Source organism: Acomys minous, assembly GCF_964271855.1.
Source record: "Acomys minous genome assembly, chromosome: 17".
NCBI classification, from domain to species: domain Eukaryota; kingdom Metazoa; phylum Chordata; class Mammalia; order Rodentia; family Muridae; genus Acomys; species Acomys minous.
The window spans coordinates 32,253,126-32,274,045 of record NC_140500.1 but is presented as its reverse complement, the minus strand read 5'-3'; the positions used below and the strand labels follow the sequence as shown (position 1 = coordinate 32,274,045).

The window sequence follows — 20,920 nt, the reverse complement described above, 5'->3', positions numbered from 1 at the left end:
ACACTTTCCCCTTAGGCCTTCAGCCGACCAGGTTCCCCGAAGAACTACCAACTTTCATGTTAGCAGCTCAAGACTTGGGAGACAATGGTAGAAACCTGTGTGGGCCTGAGAGCCCCGCTCTGAGGCCTCTTACAATCCAGATGGCTGTGCCTGCTCCCCAGCGTGCCTGACTCTGTAGGCAAAGCCTGAGCGGCTGGCTGCGGTTTTTTTTAGCAAGTCCCGATGTTGGCCCACAGCACTCTCTGAGATCCACTGAATAAAAAGGTCCTGTCTGTGTCCCAAGCCCTACTCGGGCTAGCCTCACCTCTGCTCCCCATGCGGCCTCCTTTGCTCTCTGCCCCCCTTAATCTTCTCATCTAGAAAAAAACACCCCTCTGATTGACTCTCAGTGTTTCCGCCCAAATGGAACATCTTATTTTTTTTCTCGCTTCACAAAGACCATGCTTTAGAACACTTTCTATCCGACAAAATACATTTATTAACTGATAATGAATTCACTGTCTCATGTTTTATTAATCAAAGGATGCCAATCAGAGCCTCCAGTCAGCATGGGGTTCTGGTGTTTCTATACGGAGTTGATCTAATTCTAGCCCCAAGCAAAGAAACCTGATGTTTTGGTTTAATTAGCCCGAGCGTGTCATCTCTGGTAAATAAAAGCTGCTGGGGTTAGTCTTTTTTGAAGCCAGGAAATAGCACATAGGTCCCCTCCTCTCCCTCCCCATCACTGCTCTCTGAGCCTAAGATGCTTGGATTGGGACCACCTGATAGCTATCATTCCTGTGGTGATCAGCCACTCCTTGTCTCTGTCATTTCTTTTACTGTTGTCTCACAAGAGCACAAGGGACCCTTGCTTTTAAATTGTGTAATGCTTCACTTTGGGCTTTAGAATTAGCAACAGAAAGAAAAAAAAGCAAGACAAAACTACTGATTTAAATTATATGTTTGATTATACAACATTTGTATCCAGGGTAGAACAATTCAATAAAAGTCTCTCTGTTGTAAAACAGCCCATCATTGTCGATAAGCCCCAGTCAACAAAAACCATTGGCCTCCCAAGACTGATACAGACTTGGAAAGAGCCATTAGCCTGGGGAAATTGACCAAGATCTTATTCCAGTTGACAACTTTGCCTGGAACGTTCTAGAAGGATGGCAAAGGCAAATGGTTGAAATGAGCCCAACTTAATCGGAAGCTGACAAACTGAGTCCTCAGATGATGCTAAGACTTTAATGACTCCAATCTGCCTTCCTCTAGGGAATGGCTTTTTCTGTGATTCTGTTTAAAACTCCTATGCCGGTTTAAAGAAAGAAATCTCCACCACAGGTGCATCTAACACTTGGTCCTCAGTTGGAGGCGCTGTTTGGAGAGGTCATATATAGGAAGGGGCAGCCTTGCTGGAAGAAGGATGTCACTGGGGCGATGAGCTGGGAGAGTTTAAAGACTCACCCACTTACAGTTCCCTCTCTGCCTCATCTTTGTGGCTGGAGACGTGAGCTCTCAGCTTCATGCTCCTACAGCCAGGTTTATAACTTCCTGTCTTGCCTGCCCGCCAAAGTGAACACCTGTCCCTCAGGAACTGTAAGCCAAAATAAACCCTCTCTTCCAGAGTTGTTTTTGATCATAATGTTTTATCACAGCAACAACAACAACAACAACAAAAAATTAGCTAACACAAGCCTGCCTTCCGGAAGCTGAGAAGTGATGACTGCCCCCCCCCACAAGCATGTTTGATTCTAGCCACAACTTTACTCTACCTCCCCCCCCCCCCCCCCGGCAGTATAGTTCGTGTCATTGCAACAGACATTTCAAAAATTGCTCCCCCCAGCCCATGACAGAGTCCTAAACTTGACTTTTATAGAGTGGCTTCTTCATATGATGACCCTGCACACCCCAGACATCGTGAACTCGTTAAATGCCAATAACAGCAGGCTGGCCGCGCTCATCACTTCGCTCAGGTGACTTCTTGCCCTACACTGGTGAGAAAGGACCCTCCAATACTATTTCTAACTCTGCTTCAAACACTTCAGCAAAGAAACCCCAGGGAAGTTCTTTTGACTAGTGAGGACTCTGAGGGTTAAGAATGCATGATTTGGGAGGTTGTTTTACTCGTTCTAAAGACTTATTAGATTTCACTAATTATGCAGCTTTATCAACGTAGAGGATCTTCTGGGTACCATGTGATGATCTGCCCCGTCATTTGTGCCTGATTAAATAACGTAACTTGAACCTGAGAAGCCCTTCCTCTAATCAGGTTCCTGCTCTGGCCTGTTGCTACGGCAACTTAGGGCTCCAGCCGAGTTGACAGCAAATATATTACACATCGTTCCATCTATGTTCTGTCCCCTTTAATGCCCTTAGACCCAAGCCGTGCTTCATACGGTACACAGTTAGAAATACATATGCCTGTGACTCACCTTTTTCCCTTCAACATGGAAACAAATCAATTATATTTTTTAGCATCATCCCATCCATGTAGCAGGGACTAAAAAATGCCATACACATCTATTCCTTTCTCTTCCTGAGGAGGGGAATTATGATCAAGAGAGTAAAAGGGAAGCCAGTAGTTGTGGCACACACCTTTAATCTCAGCTTTCTGGAGGCAGAGGCAGGCAGATCTCTAAGTTTGAGCCTAGCCTAGTTCCTGATGAGTTCCAGGACAGCCAGGGTTACACAGAGAATCCCTGTCTTGAAAAACAAAACAAAAACAGACAGGGCATGGGGGTGGGGGGGGGGGAGAGAGAGAGAGAGAGAGAGAGAGAGAGAGAGAGAGAGAGAGAGAAATTGAGATTGAAAGGGGGTATGTTCACATGGACCCAGAAAATGGAAAGTACTGCCACAGTGAGCTGGAGATTTTCATTCCCTCCACCTTTTTGCTCTTTTTTATTACATAAATTATGCATAATACTAAATTTTCCATTTTAGGGCCAAGGACATAGCTCAGTTATAGAATGCTGGCCTAGCAAGTGAAAGGCTCTTGGGCCTAATCCCAAGGACTGCAGAGAGAGGAAGGGAGGGGGCAGGAGAGGGAGGGAGGAAGGGAAAGACAGAGAGAGAGAGAGAGACACTGGGAAGCCTCTTTTAGATGTCCAATTCACTGGTTTGCTATGCATTCCCATAACATGCAAGGACTCCTTGCGTCCTTCTCAAGAACTTTCATGGTCCCAAATTGGAAGTCTGTCCCCAGGAATGACCGCTGTCCGTTTTCCTCTTCCCCCGCTCCACAGGAACTGCCACTCTACTTTCCGGCTCTGTGTCTGGCAGCTGTGGATAGCTCAATAGGCGAGATCCCACTGAGTACATACTCCCGCCTTTTGTGTATGGCTTGTTTCATTTTACATCCTCCTAGCTGAGCTGCGTAGTAGACTGTACCAATATTTTATCCTTCCCTCAGGCCAGAAATATCCCATTGTATGTATACACCACAGGTACAGAACAAGGCAACGAGATGACCTCCTGAAGACCCAACAGCAAGGAGCCTGACTTCGGAAGCTCTGTCTATGCAGCCAGGGCTTCCGGGGTGGCTTATACTGCTTGTCAGCTTCAGACAATCTAGAATCACCCTGGAGACAAATCTCTGGGCATGTCTATGAGGGAGTTTGTAAACTGGGTTAATTATGGTGGGAGACTCCACCTTAAATGAAGGTGACACATCACAGGAGCTAGGGAGCCAGAAGTGTGTGGAAGGAAGAACTGGGCTGAGTGTTAGCATCCACCTCCTTTCGCATCCTGACCAACTGTCCCTTACATTCCTGCTGCTGTCACCTCACACCATGACAGACTGTACCCTGGAATTGTAAGCCAGGGCACACCCTTATGTTGGGTGTTTTGTCACAGCAATGAGAAGCAATTGCTGTGGCTCCCAGCCAGGTCTTGTGCCTTACCCTAAAACACGAAGTGGTAGCTTAAGGTCACCAGTTATGTAAAGCAAAAAGAAGTCTCCATCAGAAGACAGCCCCCTTCAATTAAACCAGGAATAAATAGGAAAGGCCTCCAATGAAAACTATAGTTACTGCCCCTACATAATTTACATATTACATCTATCAATTTAAAAAAAAACAAACAAGATTTTTGAAAAGGAACCCTAGAAAAATTTAAAGTCAATAGACTTCTCAGAAGTAATCAAAAGGTGAAATGTTGGGAAAGTAACTTTTTTTTTCCTGAAACTGAAGGGCACAAGGTTCAGACTGAAAGTACAATGAGGAGGTGAGGCCAATGCTAATTTCAACATGGCAAACAAGACTGAACAATGACAATACTGACTGACACAGCAATGTGGATGAGAGATATCACACAAGGCTCCACCCAAAGATAAAGAGCTACAGGCAATCAGTCTCCCCCAGGGATGGTCAGCCCTAAAAACATACATACGAATAACCATAAATAATGAACTCAGTAGGTTGTACTGATACATTCATTTTATATATATATATATATATATATAAAAGAAAAGAAAAAGAGGGCATGAATTTGAGATGGAGGAGACATGAGAGAAGTTGGAGGGAAGAGAAGGGAGAAATGATTTAAATACTGCACACATACAAATTTTAGAAAAATAAAAATAAATAAATAAAATCTGTAGAGGAAAAAAATTATTTTGTTTTTTTTTTTTCCAAGACAGGGTTTCTCTGTGTAGCCTTGACTCCAGCTGTTCTGGAGTCACTTTGTAGACCAGGCTGGCCTTGAACTCACATCGATCCACCTACCTCTGCCTCCTCTCCCTGAATGCTGGGATTAAAGGTGTGCACCATTGTGCCCAGCTTGTAGAGAAACTTTAATCCAGCAGCATGGCTACTCTGGCTATAGATCACATCCAAAGACCTTCTAGATCTGTGTGATCTGGCTGGAATGACACATCTTTAATCCCTCTGGATTACAGACACTCCGTTAATATACACTTTTTTAAAAAATTCCATACAGTGAAGTAAAGTTAGTTTGTAGAAGGAAGCACTGTTTTTAAAGTGACATCTAATTGAGGGGCAGACAAAGTGACAAATCAGAGAAAGATTTGACTGAATGAGTCACAGATAGGATACACTCTCATGAGAACAGACTGGAAAGAGAAGCTACTCAAGAGCAGTGCAATAGAGTTGAGACAGTAGAGTATGGTACAGTAGAGAGAGAGAGAGTAAAGAAGACAATACAGTAGACAGTCAGCAGAAAACATAGCGTAGTAGAGTTGAGATCGTACAGAACAGAGTTCAGTAGAGAAGACAGTACAGCAGAGTTGAGTTCAGTACAATACAATACATATAGTTTGGTGCAGTTCAGTGGAGTGCAGTTGGGTTAGTGCAGTTCAGTTTGTGGAGTTCAGCAGCAGAGCATTCAGGAGAAGCAAGAGACATCAGTTTGAATCAGTCAGCTTGGAGAGGAATTTTAAGCCAGAACAGCTAAGTAGAGCCAGCAGCCAGCAAGAGTTCAGAAAGAGGGGGCTGGAGAGATGGCTCAGTGGTTAAGCGCACTGCCTGCTCTTCCAAAGGACCCGAGTTCGATTCCCAGCACCCACATGGCAGCTCACAACTGTCTGTAACTCCAAGGTCTGACACCCCCACACCAACGTACACAAATTAAAATTAAATGAATATTTTTTTAAAAAAGAAGAAAAAAGAGTTCAGAAAGAACTAAAAAGGGTGAGTTTACTCAGTAGCAAGCTTCTGAGAAGACACATCTGGTGAATAAAAGATACGTATATGCCAGCCTGGTCTACTGAGTGATTTCCATGACAGCCAGGGCTATATAGAGAAACCCTGTCTCAAAACAAAACAAAACAAAAATACATTTACAAAATTTCATTTAAGAATTGAGGTTTTTTTACCCCACGTCCTTCGGAACGGAAGAAACATGGCATCCGCGACTCGCATAATTCAGAAGCTGCGGAACTGGGCGTCTGGGCAAGACCTGCAGGCGAAGCTGCAGCTGCGCTACCAGGAGATCGCCAAGCGGACCCAGCCACCTCCTAAGCTCCCTGTGGGCCCAGTCACAAGCTGTCCAACAATTCCTACTGTACTCGTGATGGCCGGCGGGAAGTTGTGCCTCCTTCAATCATCATGCCTTCACAAAAGGCCTTGGTGTCGGGCAAGACAGCTGAGAGCTCTGCTGTTAAAGCCAGTGAAAAAGGCAGTGACACTGGCTCCTCCCTTAAAGAGGTGGGAGCTGTCCAAGGACCAGCCATACTTGTGACTCTGCCCTAGGCTACCTCGCCTTGTCCCCAGGGCCACATGACTGATTTTCTTCCTTGGATTCCCTCTGAGGAGAGTGTGACCTAATTTATTACAAATACACATAGTGCCACAGTGCTTCCAAAAAAAAAAAAAAAAAGAATTGAGGTTTTTAAAAAGTTGAAAACAAAAGCAAGCAAGCAAACAAACAAAAACTACTGGTAGGCCCATGGAAGCTCTAATAGGAAAGAAAAGGACACAGTTAGGAAATAATGCACAAAATATGAGAAAATTATTAACTCCAAGAAAAACAAAGTTATACAAGGAAGAAGATGTAGTCACAGCATACTTTTTATATTTTAATCAGATAATCATTATACTATATTCAATAGTATATAATACAATAATATAATTGTGATTAATAATCATTATTCAATAAGTATTCATTTGACTGAAAATTATGATTTGCAAGAAAGTATAGGAGACAAGTATCACAACATAGTTTTATCTCAGATATCAGCAAGTTAAGAGATGGTTTCTAAGCTGACTTACTGAGCAACAGTGTTGCTAGTACTTTCCTTTGATATGCATCACTGGGCACTTTGATGACTGCAGCTTAAAACTTTTAGGCCTAATGAGCTTTACCTGTTGGATACTTTTTGTGGAACTGGCATAAACTCATTCTTCATCTGGCTCCCAGGGACAATGTGGGAGCAAACAGTTTAGAATACAGATTTGGGAGCTGGAGAAGTAACTCAGCAGGCAAAAGCACTTGCCACACAAGCCTGACCTGACTTCGGTCACTGAGACCCACAGTGAAATGAAAGAGTTAGCTGAAAGTTGTCTCCAAACCTCCACTTGTATGTGGTACGCACACTCATGCCCCCCCACACCACCACCACCACACACACACCACCACACACACCACCACACACACACCACCACACACACCACCACACACACCACCACCACTACCACACACACCACCACACACACCACCACCACACACACCACCACCACCACACACACCACCACCACCACACACACCACCACACACACACTACCACCACCACACACACCACCACACACACACTACCACCACACACCACCACCACACACACCACCACACACACACTACCACCACCACACACACCACCACACACACACTACCACCACACACCACCACCACACACACCACCACCACCACACACACCACCACACACACACTACCACCACACACCACCACCACACACACCACCACCACCACACACACCACCACACACACACTACCACCACACACCACCACCACACACACACCACCACACACACACCACCACACACACCACCACCACACATACCACCACACACACCACCACCACACACACCACCACACACACACTACCACCACACACCACCACCACACACACCACCACCACACACACACCACCACCACACACTACCACCACCACACACACCACCACACACACACTACCACCACACACCACCACCACACACACACCACCACACACACCACCACCACACATACCACCACACACACCACCACCACACACACACCACCACCACACACTACCACCACCACACACACCACCACACACACACTACCACCACACACCACCACCACACACACCACCACCACACACACACCACCACACACACACACCACCACCACACACCACCACACACACACCACCACACACACACCACCACCACACACACACACCACCACACACACACCACCACCACACACACACCACCACACACACCACCACCACACACACCACCACACACACACACCACCACCACACACTACCACCACCACACACACACCACCACACACACACCACCACCACACACTACCACCACCACACACACCACCACACACACACTACCACCACACACCACCACCACACACACCACCACCACCACACACACCACCACACACACACACCACCACCACACACCACCACCACACACACACCACCACACACACACACCACCACCACACACCACCACCACAACACACACCACCACACACACACTACCACCACACACCACCACCACACACACACCACCACACACACACCACCACACACACACACCACCACCACACACCACCATCACACACACCACCACCACACACACACCACCACACACACACCACCACCACACACACACCACCACACACACCACCACACACACACTACCACCACACACACACCACCACACACACACTACCACACACACACCACCACCACACACACACCACCACACACACCACCACCACACACACACACCACCACCACCACACACACCACCACACACACACTACCACCACACACCACCACCACACACACACCACCACACACACACTACCACCACACACACCACCACCACCACACACCACCATCACACACACACTACCACCACCACACACACCACCACACACACACTACCACCACACACACACACCACCACCACCACACACACCACCACCACACACACACCACCACCACCACACACACCACCACCACCACACACACCACCACACACACCACCACCACACACACCACCACACACCACCACCACACACACCACCACCACACACACACCACCACCACACACTACCACCACCACACACACCACCACACACACACACCACCACACACACACACCACCACACACACACTACCACACACACACCACCACCACACACACACCACCACACACACACACCACCACACACACACACCACCACTACACACACACCACCACCACCACATATACACACACACCACCACACACACACACCACCACCACACACACCACTACACACACCACCACCACACACACACACCACCACACACTACCACCACCACACACACCACCACACACACACCACCACACACACACACCACCACACACACACTACCACACACACACCACCACCACACACACACCACCACACACACACACCACCACACACACACACCACCACACACACACTACCACCACACACCACCATCACACACACACCACCACACACACACCACCACCACACACACACACCACCACTACACACACACCACCACCACCACATATACACACACACCACCACACACACACACACACACACCACCACCACCACACACACCACACACACACCACCACATACACACACACACCACCATACACACACCACCACACACACACCACCACATACACACACACACCACCACACACACACCACCACACACACACCACCACATACACACACACACCACCACACACACACACATACCACCACCACCACACACACCACCACCACCACCACATATACATACACACCACCACTACCACACACACACACACACACCACACACACACACACACACCACCACCACACACACACCACCACCACCACATCATTGTCTCATTTTCATTATGATATATTATTTTAAAAGAGAATACAGGTTTCTAATTCAGATTGGCTGTGTTGTTTGACTTTACCACTCTTTCATTTAAAGATTTAAAATTTTTCCTGTGTGTGTATGTGTGTGTGTGTGTGTGTGTGTGTGTGTGTGTGTGTGTGTGTGTGTGTTACCAGCATGTCTGTGTGCCACATGCACGCAGTGTCCACAAGAGGCCCCAAAAGGGTGCCAGAATCCCTGGGACGGAAGTCACATCTGGTTGTAAGCTGCCATATGGTTTCTGAAAACTAAACCTACATCTTTTACCAGCGCAATAAGGGCTCTTTAACAAAGAGCCATCTCTCCGGCACCAACTTTGCCACTCCTTCTGATTTGTTTTGTTTGAAAGCCTTGACAGATAACTCAGGCTGACTTTGAACCCATGATCTTCTTGCTGTTCTACCTCCCAGTGCTGGAATTACTAGTGTGCATCGCATTTCGCCAGCTCCTGTCAGAGTGAAGTTTTGCAACATTTGTCACATAGTCTGTGCTCGTTAAATGTAGGCTAGTATGCATGTTAAAATCCAGTTGCATCTTTGTGAGTTTGAGGCCAGCCTGGTCTACAAAGAGAGTCCAGGACAGCCAAGGCTATGAAGAGAAACCCTGTCTCGAAAGCAAACAAACAAAAAAATCCAGTTGCACCAGTCTTCCATAGTAACAGAATCAAAAGGAAAGTTTGTGACCCACTCAATTGAAATTATCCAAGTTTATTACAGCTGTTTCTTAATTAATCTCCATGGTTTCTATAGCTAATTTTGGTTGTCAACTTGACAGGTCAGAAGAAGGAAACTTAACTGAGACTTGCCTCCATGGCCTCTGGGCATGACCGTGGGGCTCTGTCTTGTTATTGATTGATGTGGGAGGGCACCGCCCACCTTGGGCAGTGCCACTGCTGAGCTGGTAGTGCTAGGTTTTATAAGAAAACAAGCCAGGGGAAGTAAGCCAATTAACAATGTTCCTCTACTGACTGCTTGGGTTCCTGCCTCTAGGTTCCTGCCTTCAGATACTGCCCTGACTTCCTTCAATGATAGACTGGGGCCTGTAAACCAAACAAGGGCTTTTGTCACCCAAGTTTCTTTTGGTCAGCGGTTTATCACGGCAACAGAACGTCACCAATCATACTTTCCTGGCACACCTCTTTCTGAGATGAGAGTTTAACTGTGCTAGCTCGTATCCAAAGATGGCCTCAAACCTGCATGCATATGCTTCTCCTTCCACCACAAGTCCAACCTCGTCCCCTGCTCCCCAAATCTTCCCACAGCCACTCTGACTAGCACACTACACAGGAAATGAGGCCTGAGGACTTGGGAATCTTGCATATACAAAGTGCTCCGCCATGTTACCTGTCATCACCACCGTCGTTGCTTTGTTCTGCTTACGTCTCATCCCTTCTCCCTAGTCATACCTGGTGCACACTGGGGGAACGGTGGTTCTAGAATGCATTTGCCTCTAACACGTCACATTCCGCACTTTCCTTCTGCCCAGAATGCCCTTCACTCACCATGTCTGCCATTACCTTCCGGGAAAGCTTTTTGGGTCTCCCCAGTCATTGAAGTATTCGTGCCTGTGATTCTCTGAGGACCTAGCTTTTGTCTTTGTTGAGGCTTTCCCCTTTTGCCAGCTGTTTGACCCTTGCCTCCCTAGCTGAATTCTGAACTCTTGAAGGATGTGTGCATCTCTGATTCACAAGCCAGCAAAGCATGTGTACTGGCCAATTTTATGTCAATTTGACACAAGCTTGAGTCAACTAAGAAGTGGGAACCTCAATTGTGAAAATACTTCCATAAGATTAGCCTATAGGCAGGCCTATGGACATTTTCTTTTTTTTAATATTTTTATTTAATTTATGTGCATTGGTATGAGGGTGTCAGATCTTGGAGTTACAGACAGTTGTGAGCTGCCATGTGGGTGCTGGGAATTGAACCCAGGACCTTTGGAAGAGCAGACAGTTCTCTTAACCACTGAGCCAACTCTCCAGCCTGGACATTTTCTTAACTAGTCATTAATATAGGAGGTCCCAGCCCATTGTAGGTGGTGTCACCCATGGCCTAGTAGTCTTGGGGGCTGTAAGAAAGCAGGCTGAGGAGTTGGAGAGATGGCTCAAAGACCAAAAAAAAAAAAAAAGAAAGAAAAAAAAAGAAAAAAGAAAAAAGAAAAAAGTTGCTGGGCATTGGTGGCGCATGCCTTTAATCCCAGCACTTGGGAGGCAGAGGCAGGCAGACCACTGTGACTTCGAGGCCAGCCTGGTCTACAAAGCAAGTCTAGAACAGCCAAAGCTACACAGAGAAACTCTGCCTTGGAAAAGAAAAAGAAAGAAAGAAAGAAAGAAAGAAAGCAAGCAAGCAAGCAGGCTGAGCAAGCCATGAAGAGCAAGCCAGTAAGCAGCACTCTTTCATGACCTTTGTTCAATTCCTGCCTCTAGGTTCCTCCCCTGTTTGAGTTCCTGTTCTGACTGCCCAAGATGATGAATTAATGATGTCTAAGATATGCAAGTATAAGCAAAATAAAGTCTTCCCTCCCAGGCTTGTTTGGTAATGGTGTTTTATCACAGCAAACAGAACCTTAATGAAGAAAGAAATTGGTACTAAGAAGTGAGGTGTTGCTGAGACAGGCCTGACCAAGTTGTTTTGGAGAGGACTGTGGAAGGACATTGGGACTTCAGGCTAGAAGAGCCACTGAGTAGTCAATGAGCATTGAATTCATTGAGCATTCAAAGCTTGGTGAGCTGTTGTAAGAACTTGGAAGATGAGCCTCAGACCAACACAGAGGATGCCCAAAGAGCTGGCGTGTGAAGTTTCAAAGAGAAGCAGAGACTCTATCAGGGCCATTTGCTATTCAGAATTTAGAATCTGTGGTTCTAGTCAACTGTGGCCAAAAACTCAGCTGTAATTAATCAGCATCACTAAAGTGAAACCTTGGCTTATCTGGGACAATTGATGCCACTTAGCTGTAGCAGAGAAATTAGCAGTGCCTAAGAAGGGACCAGTATCACAGCAATAGAAACCCCAATGAAGACACCACATTATATTATTATTATGACTACTTTATTTACATTAGTGTTCTGCCTCTATGTATGTCTGTGTGGGGGTGTCAGATCCCCTGAAACTAGAGTTACAGATGGTTGTCATGTGGGTGCTGGGATTTGAAACTGGGTCCTTTGGAAGAGCAGCCAGTGCTCTTATCTGCTGAGCCATCCTCCAGTCCCAGAAAGGTCTTCTTAAAAAGAACTTTCTTAGCCAGTCATGGTGGCGCACGCCTTTAATCCCAGCACTCGGGAGGCAGAGGTAGGCAGATGGCTGTGAGTTCAAGGCCAGCCTGGTCTACAAAAAAGGACAGCCAAGACTACACAGAGAAACCTTGTCTTGAAAAAAACCGAGAGAGAAAGAGAGAGAGAGAGAGAGAGAGAGAGAGAGAGAGAGAGAGAGAGAGAGAGATTTCGTTTAATTAAGTGTATGTGTGTGCATTTGTGTGCAGGTGTGTTTAAGTGTGAGTGCAGGTAACTGTGGAGTCCAGAAGAGAACCCTGAATTCCCTAGGGCTAGAGTTACAGGCAGCTGTGTGCTGTCCAGTGTGAGTGCTGGAAAATGAACTCAGGTCCTCTGCAAGAGCCATCAATGTCATTCATTGTAAGCCATCTGTCCAGCCCTCAGAAAAAAAATGTTAATACATATCTCAGGAGGGGAATGAGGAAGAGAGAGAGGAGGAAACAATTCTATCCCCCAATGCACCCCAAATATCTAGAGACTTTGGCTGTTGCACCACTGGGGGACGCTGTGCTATCTGGTGGGTAGCAGACAAAGATGACACTCACACCAGACAATGCACAGGGCAGATCCTCCCAACAGACCATGACCTTGACATAGTTGAGACTGAGACTTTTTGTTTAGAAGATCATTTCATGCAAGAGAGAGACAGACAGACGGGAAGAGAGGGAGAAACAGTTGAAAGTGTTTATTCGTACTGGCCACCTTCCTTGTGATTACTGTTCCCTCACCAGGGCCCCACTATCCATTTTCCACGCATGGTCCCTCTGGCCCTGCCTGCAACTCTGTGATTCTGTGACAGTAACGTAGCATCTACCGTTCCTGTTCTTGCTAGAAGCTGCCAGTGCTGCACAGACTGTCACGTGCCTAGAAAGGAAAATTCCCAGAGAGTCAGGTCTGAGTCACAGAGCGATTGTGTTACATCTTGGATGGTTCAATAGACCTCACGTGCCTAGGATCCAGGCGGCCTGCCTGCTCAAAAAGCTGGCCTGAGGCTGCACAAAATAGTAAGATGGGAAGGTGACCCTTGGAGGTTCTAACACTAAATATAATCTAAGAGGCCCTGTATTCGTCACTCAAGGCATCTTGGAAGAGCAGAAAAGCATGAATGAAATCTGCCTCTTTGTCCCCTAAGCTAAGAGCAGTAAGAAACTGTTCTGTGCTTCAAAGCACCTGCTGCTCTTCCACAGGATCAAAGCTTGGTTCCCAACACCCTCACCAGACTCCCAACTATTTTTATCCCCAGTTCCAAGGGGCTCTCTTTCACCTTCTTCAAGCACCCACACACGGCTGGCATACAGTCACACAGACACATACATATAATAAAAAGCAACAGAAATAAATCTAGCCAGGTGTGGTTGCACATGCCTTTAATCCCAGCACTAGGGAAGAAGAGGCAAATGGGTCTCTGTGAGTTCAAGACCAGCCTGATCTAAACAGAGTTTCAACCCATCCAGCACTACATTGAGAGGCCCTGCCAAAAGACAGACAGACAGATGATAGATAGATGGATAGATGGATAGATGGATAGATAATCTTTTTAAATGGGGTAAGAAACATCAGGCTACAGATGGGCATTACTGGGAAGGATGTACCCTGCAGGAGTACCAGGAGCATGGATGGCGCCCACACTGTTGAGGGTTTTGCATTTACTATTTTTGCCAGTTTCAAAAGGAGGCAGTAGAGTGCAGAAATAAACAGCTTACTCTTGGGTGCCGGACATGCCTAACTGTAGGCCTTCTCCTGCCAGTAGGCAGTGAGCCTGAGAGATGACTTCATCATGTCAAAGCCTCCTCTGCGAAGCAGGAACATGCTTAGTACCTACTTCCCTGGGCTGGGCTGCAGGTTCATTAGGAGCATAAGAGCCTACATTTAGCACACCGCATCACCAGAATATGTGATTAGTATCATAAAAGGATGCTGTATGGGCAGTGTGGGCAGCCCAGCGTCCTCCCAGGAGCTCCTCTGTCCAGGTAGGATGCTAGTGAGCCACGAAGCTCACATTCTCGGATCACATGCTTCCAACAGCAGTAAGTGCTTTACTTTACCTATGCCTGCTCTGTCCTCTTGATGACCTTGTGGGATATTTTATTGTCCCCACTTTACAGAAAAAGTTTACTCACAGCTTGTTATCCTGCTGTGAAAAGAGAAAGGGCTGTGACAAAGACGGTTTGGTTCCAGGTCCCTGCCTCTACTGCACACATACCGACTGCTCCAGCCTGCCTCCAGCAGAGGAAGAAATGACCATCACCTGTCTATATCGTTTTCCTGCTCTGCCCTTGATAGCAGAAACTAATACCCATCGGGGAAGTAATTGCTCTGCCCACCTGGGTCCAGTGTGAGATGATGTCCGCAAGACAAGATGTAGAAAAGAGTGCAGAGCTGGGTAAGAGATGCCAAGCGGAGAGAGGAAGCAGTTGAGGCTCAGAACTGAATAAAGCAGAACTCCACCCTACCACCACCTGGTGACGTGGGGCCTCTGAATCCAAAGACATACTTTCTCAAAATTGTATTTCTCCCTATCTGAAACAAGGCATAGGCACAATATTCGTGCTAGCGCTACAATGCTGGCCTGTCCTGGTGGGGAAAGCACTGCATGCTGGGAAGTAGGAGGCGGGTGTTTGTCAGAACCTATCCCGGTAAAAGAGCGCCACCTGGTGAGCCATTCTGAGAATATTCCTAGTGGCTGCTCTGACCAGTTCGTTGTAGCCCAAGGAAGACGCTTCCGCTCTCTGAATTTCAGAATTTAAAACAGTAAAAGGACATCGGAAACTGGCAATTAGGATAATATGATGGCAATACCTGCACTCGTTCACCGCATTTGCCCACACACACATTCTCTTTCCTCTCTATTTCAAAATGGTAATACGTTGTGAACAACACGAAGGATAAATCTTTGACAAGGTAATCATTTGTTCTGGACATGCTGGTAAGTCACAGTGCTGCCTCTGGTTTTTTTATCCTTCACTTTTGTTTACTTGGGTTTTGAATGGGTGTTTTTGTTGTTATTAGCGTTTCTGTTTTGAGACAGGATCCCACTATATACCCCTAGTTGGGTATGTATGTTCTCAAACTCACAAGAGAGCCTCTAGTATTAAAGTCATACACCACTATGACCAACTGTTTACTTGTTTGCTTATTTTTTTTATTCATCCATTCACTCACTTATTTATTTATTTTGGTTTTTTTCAAGACAGGATTTATCTGTGTAACAGCTCTGCCTATCCTGAACTCACTTGGTAGACCAGGCTGGCCTCCAACTCATAGAAATCTGCCTGCCCCTGGCTGCCAAGCACTGGGATTCCAGGCGTGCACATGGTTCAGTTACTTGTTTTTAACAACATGAGACTTTGCTGTCAACATGGCACTAGTACAGGTAGGGTGGCACTGACTCTAGGCCTGGTATTGTATAGCTCTTGAGAACTCACTCATCCTGAATAACAAATAATACACTCGTTATTGACTGAGCGCTGTCTGGATAGTAATTACACGATTAGCCCTGTGGAGAGTGCTTTGCTCTTATGACTGCATTCAGCCCCTCCCCCCCCCCCCAAGTAACCACTTGAGTAGGGAAGGAACTGGAAGACTACACCACTCATTGTGCCAGCACCTAAGCCTCTGCCAATTTGAAAAGCCCACACTAACAACACGTGTACTGTGGACTCCGCTTGATAACCATGCACTGATTAAAGCCATATGACTGCTGCAGGAGAGAGAGGTTGTTCTCACAGTCAGGGAACTGTAAATGTGCTGTCGTTCGAACCTGTATGTCCTTCAAAGACCCATGTGTTAAAGGGCCGGTTCCCGGCCCGTGGTATTGCTGGGAGGAGGTAGAAGCTTGAACTGGGGAGCCCTAGCAGAGAGCTTTAGGTAATGGGGAGAGGCAAGGCCTCGGGGAATTGTGGGACGCTGGTCTCTTGGTTTTTCTGTGTCTGAGGTGAAGGACTCCCTTCCACACTGTGTGTTGCCACCATGATGTGCCTCACCACAGGCTCAGAAGCAAGGAGACCAACCATTCACAGACTGAGATTTCCAAACTATGAGCTGAAATCAAGCTCTCCTCTTGAGGAGCTTGCTGTCTCGGGTATCTGTCGCTGCACTGGAAAGCTGAGCACACGAGGTACTGTGTGCCAAGCATTGTGCCGGCATCTAGAGGTGCACCTGACCAGTGTGCCCGGAGGTCTTCATGCTTGTGAAACCATCCATTTGTCAGGAAACAGAGATATGACTAAGGATGAATGTGTCGTATGGAAGCATCTAGAAGAAGAATTGCCGACTTGCTCTAAGGAGAGAACTGTCAAAAATGGCGATGCCCAGAGTGATACTGCTGCAAGCATCTGCACCCCTCACAAGAGCTGAGTACTTACTCACAGACCTATTTGTCCCCATCCTCCCTTTTGACATCTCCGCTCCTTAACAGCACCTGTGCCCTGGTCACCTGATAACCGGTACCCAACAAGGAGCAGGGCAACAGCTGCTAAGCAGATATTTATTCAGAAAACGCCTCTAATTCATCTCTGTCTCTCTTTCCTCAGACCTTCCTCTTGTTCCCAGTACCCACAAAGATTAGCCCCTCGTTCCTCAAGGGACAGCTAAGGACATGGGAATTCAGAGGCAGCCACCAGCCTAAACAAGCTAACGGCACTGATGCTGCACAGATGCGGCTCCGCACCGGCTCCCCTGGCACAAGGCTGGTTAAGACAGTCAGGCTGACCACAGCCACAGGTGCCCTTCACTGAGCCTTTCCTCCACGCTGGCCTGCTGCTAAGCCCCCATTGCATGAACCTTTTCTAGGGAGACATGACTAAATGGCTGTTCCCCCCAAATAGGATATGTGCTGGTTAGGGGTTTTGGGGGTTTTGTTTGTTTGTTAACGTGACATAAGCTCGAGTCATCTGGGAAGAGACTTGAGAAAGTCAGTTGAGGAATTGCCTCTGTCACATTGCCTCCATCTTGACAGATGATTGATGGGGGATGGCCCAGCCCAACCCACTGTGGGTGGTGCCATCCCTGGGCAGTCTGTCCTGGGATGCATAAGAAAGTAAGCCAAGCCAGCCCGTAAGCAGCACTCCTCCATGACCTCCTCCTCGGTTCTTGCCCCCAAGCTTTCCTCGATGATGGACTATGATCAGAACATGTTAGCCAAATAAACTCTTTCTTCCCCAAGTTGCCTTGTGGCCCTAGTGTTTATCACAGCAATAGAAAGCAAACTAGGACAAAAGCCCCAGGGACAGGTAACAATTCACCCAGGTCTGGTTTGGTGAACTAGCCAGTTTACCAGGCTTACCCCGACGGGTTACCCCCAAAGCAGCTGCATTACTACATGGATTTCCCATAGCTGTATAGATGGCGTCGTCTCCCCGTCCCCAACCCTGCCTTCCACTGTCTCCACATCTCTGAGCAGTGGTTCTCAACCTTGCTAATGCCGTGACCTTTTAACACAGTTCCTCATGTTGTGTTGACCTCCAACCATAAAACGTTTCATTGCTACTTCATAACTGTAATCTTGCTACTGCCACGAATCATAATGTAAGAATCTGATATGCTACCCCTGTGGGGCTCCAAACCCACAGGTTAAGAACCACTGCTCTTGTGCCTCCTGAGGCCACGTGAAGCTGCAGCACAATGACATACAGCTGGCAACGAGGCCCAGGCATGGCCCTGGCTGAACTCTCAGGTGAGGGCCAATGACTGACCCCATTCACTCCGTCTATAAGGTGGCATCAACAGTAGTCACTTCTGCTCCGATGACGATGGTGATGGCTACGGTTGCGGACCATGCTCCACAGCAGCCCTTCGCACTGTCTCACTGTCTCCTCTCAGCAACCGACAGCATGCGTTGCCCCACCTTCACTCAGATTCTAAACAATAAGCAGTTGTCAGGTTGCGACTTCTAGAAGAAAGCGTTAAGACAGAAACATGCAAGAGGCATATTGGGCAAAACACTTACGGGGGAGAGGGCACAGGAGTGGCGAGGAAAGCCTCAGACCACATGGCCAGACACGAGGAAGAGAGAGGGGAAGGGGCTGGGTGGGAAGAGCTTCCTGCTATAGTGCTCTATTGTCCTTTCAAGCTTTGTCACTGTGGGAACAACCCCAGAAGAGAGTGGCCTTAGCATGAGTGCTCCAGGCAGGCTCAGGAGGCTACAGCTAACTACTCCTCCCGCAGAGGCTCTCCCTTGAAGTTGAACTGTGGGGTGTACTCCCATGGCTGACAAAAGACTCCGTTCCTTGCTGTGGCCCTAGCCCAGGCCAAAGCAAGCACTTGGCAAATACTTGTTGAGGCCACTTTTTGTTCCTTTTGTGTAAAAGAAGAATTAGATAGAGAAATTCTTTCATGACTTGTTCAAGGTGACACAGTTGGTAGGTAGCCCCACAGAAATTTTCATCCTGGTTTCTCACTCCAAATCTCATCTTACACTTTACTCCAGCTTTCCCTGAGTCACTCCCCTTTCTCTACACTGAGCATCCCAGCATTATTTGTCTACCGTATCCTTCCTGCCTACTTTTTCCCTCTCACTCACCCGATCGCTCATTCATTTGTTCATTCATTCAACAGCTACTCTCTATGTAATATCTTGACCCAATATTACTGCAGGGAATTGGACTATACACTGGGAAAGGTCCCTCCCACCAAGGGCAGAGAGGGAGGTACGTGACAAAGAGCGAGTGAGAAGTGTGGTAAAGTCCGTGGTAAGAGAAGGGCCAAAAAGTATGGTAGAAACCTTCATGGCTCCAGTTAGATTTCCCCACTACAGCTGTATCAAACTTCTGGAGGAAGCTTGACCTTTGAACATACAAGCCAGCCAGAGGGCACAGGGGCTGGAAATTATAATGGTATGACATTTCTTTAAGGAGGGAGTGATAACCTGGTAACCATGGTTACATACGACTCAGCCATCCAAGGGATATGACTGGTTCACAATCCCATCTCATAGGGCTTTAAGATTTATTTTCTTCATTATTATGTATACAGTGCTCTGCCTGCATTTACACCTGCCCGCCAGAAGAGGCCACCAGATCTCATTATAGATGGTTGTGAGTCACCATGTGGTTGCTGGGAATTGAACTCAGGACCTTCAGAAGAGCAGCCAGTGCTCTTAACCTCTGAGCCATCTCTCCAGCCCCTTGAACTTCTTAAGCAAGAGCAGATTGTGTTTAATAAGTTGGCTGAGGGCTGAAGAGATGGCTCAGCAGTGTAGAGCACTTGCTGACCCTGCACAGAATTCAAGCTCCATATTCCCCATATTCAGATGAGGCGGGGTCCAATCATCTATAACTCCACCCTCTTCTGGGCTGTGGAGGCTCCTAAACTCACATGCATGAACCTATGCACAGATGCACATACACATAAAAACAGTAGAAAGAGAACTCAGGGAATGGGTTGGAAAGAGTCTTTAGAAGTCTTTCATCTATTGCTTGAAGACAATTTATGGATTCCTATTAAAGGTGCAAAACAAAGTGTATGAACAAAACAGCTAAGGCTGTAAGAACCCAACACAGTTGATAATATTCAGCAAGGTTGACATAGCTCAGGGTGCGCGCGCACACGAGAGAGAGAGAGAGAGAGAGAGAGAGAGAGAGAGAGAGAGAGAGAGAGAGAGAGAGAGAGAGAATTTCAAGGGTATAATTTGAAATAAGAACAGCAAAAAGTTCATTGGAATTTTAAACATTGGAAACAACCCTAATATCTATCAGAGTGGGCCTGAACAAATTTGCACACTCACAGCCAAGAGGTTTTTAGGTCCAAGCATAGCAGCATCCTGTTTCTTGAATTTGTGCACAAACTCACTTGAGGAATTGCTGATAAACACTAATATAATAGATGTGCTCTCTGGGTGGCAAAACCCCCAAAAGTTTTTAACCTGTCTGTGTTGTTTGCATGCTTTATTTTTACTGTTTGTACTTTATAAGTACAGGTGTTCTGCCTGCAAGTATATCTCTCTACTATTTGCTTGCCTAGTGCCTGTGGAGCCCAGAAGAGGGTGTCAGATCCCCTGGAACTCATTCATCGTG

General features: G+C 47.0%; 1 long non-coding RNA gene and 1 pseudogene across 3 annotated transcripts in view; one reads left to right on the top strand and one right to left on the bottom strand.

The window, feature by feature from the left end:
• The window catches only part of LOC311588785, a 73,015-nt gene that overhangs the window by 39,372 nt on the left and 12,723 nt on the right, over positions 1-20,920 (bottom strand). The window lies entirely within an intron of this gene.
• On the top strand, positions 5,819-6,293 carry LOC311588069 (NADH dehydrogenase [ubiquinone] 1 alpha subcomplex subunit 7-like; annotated as a pseudogene). The gene has a single exon. The product of its transcript is annotated as an NADH dehydrogenase [ubiquinone] 1 alpha subcomplex subunit 7-like (transcript).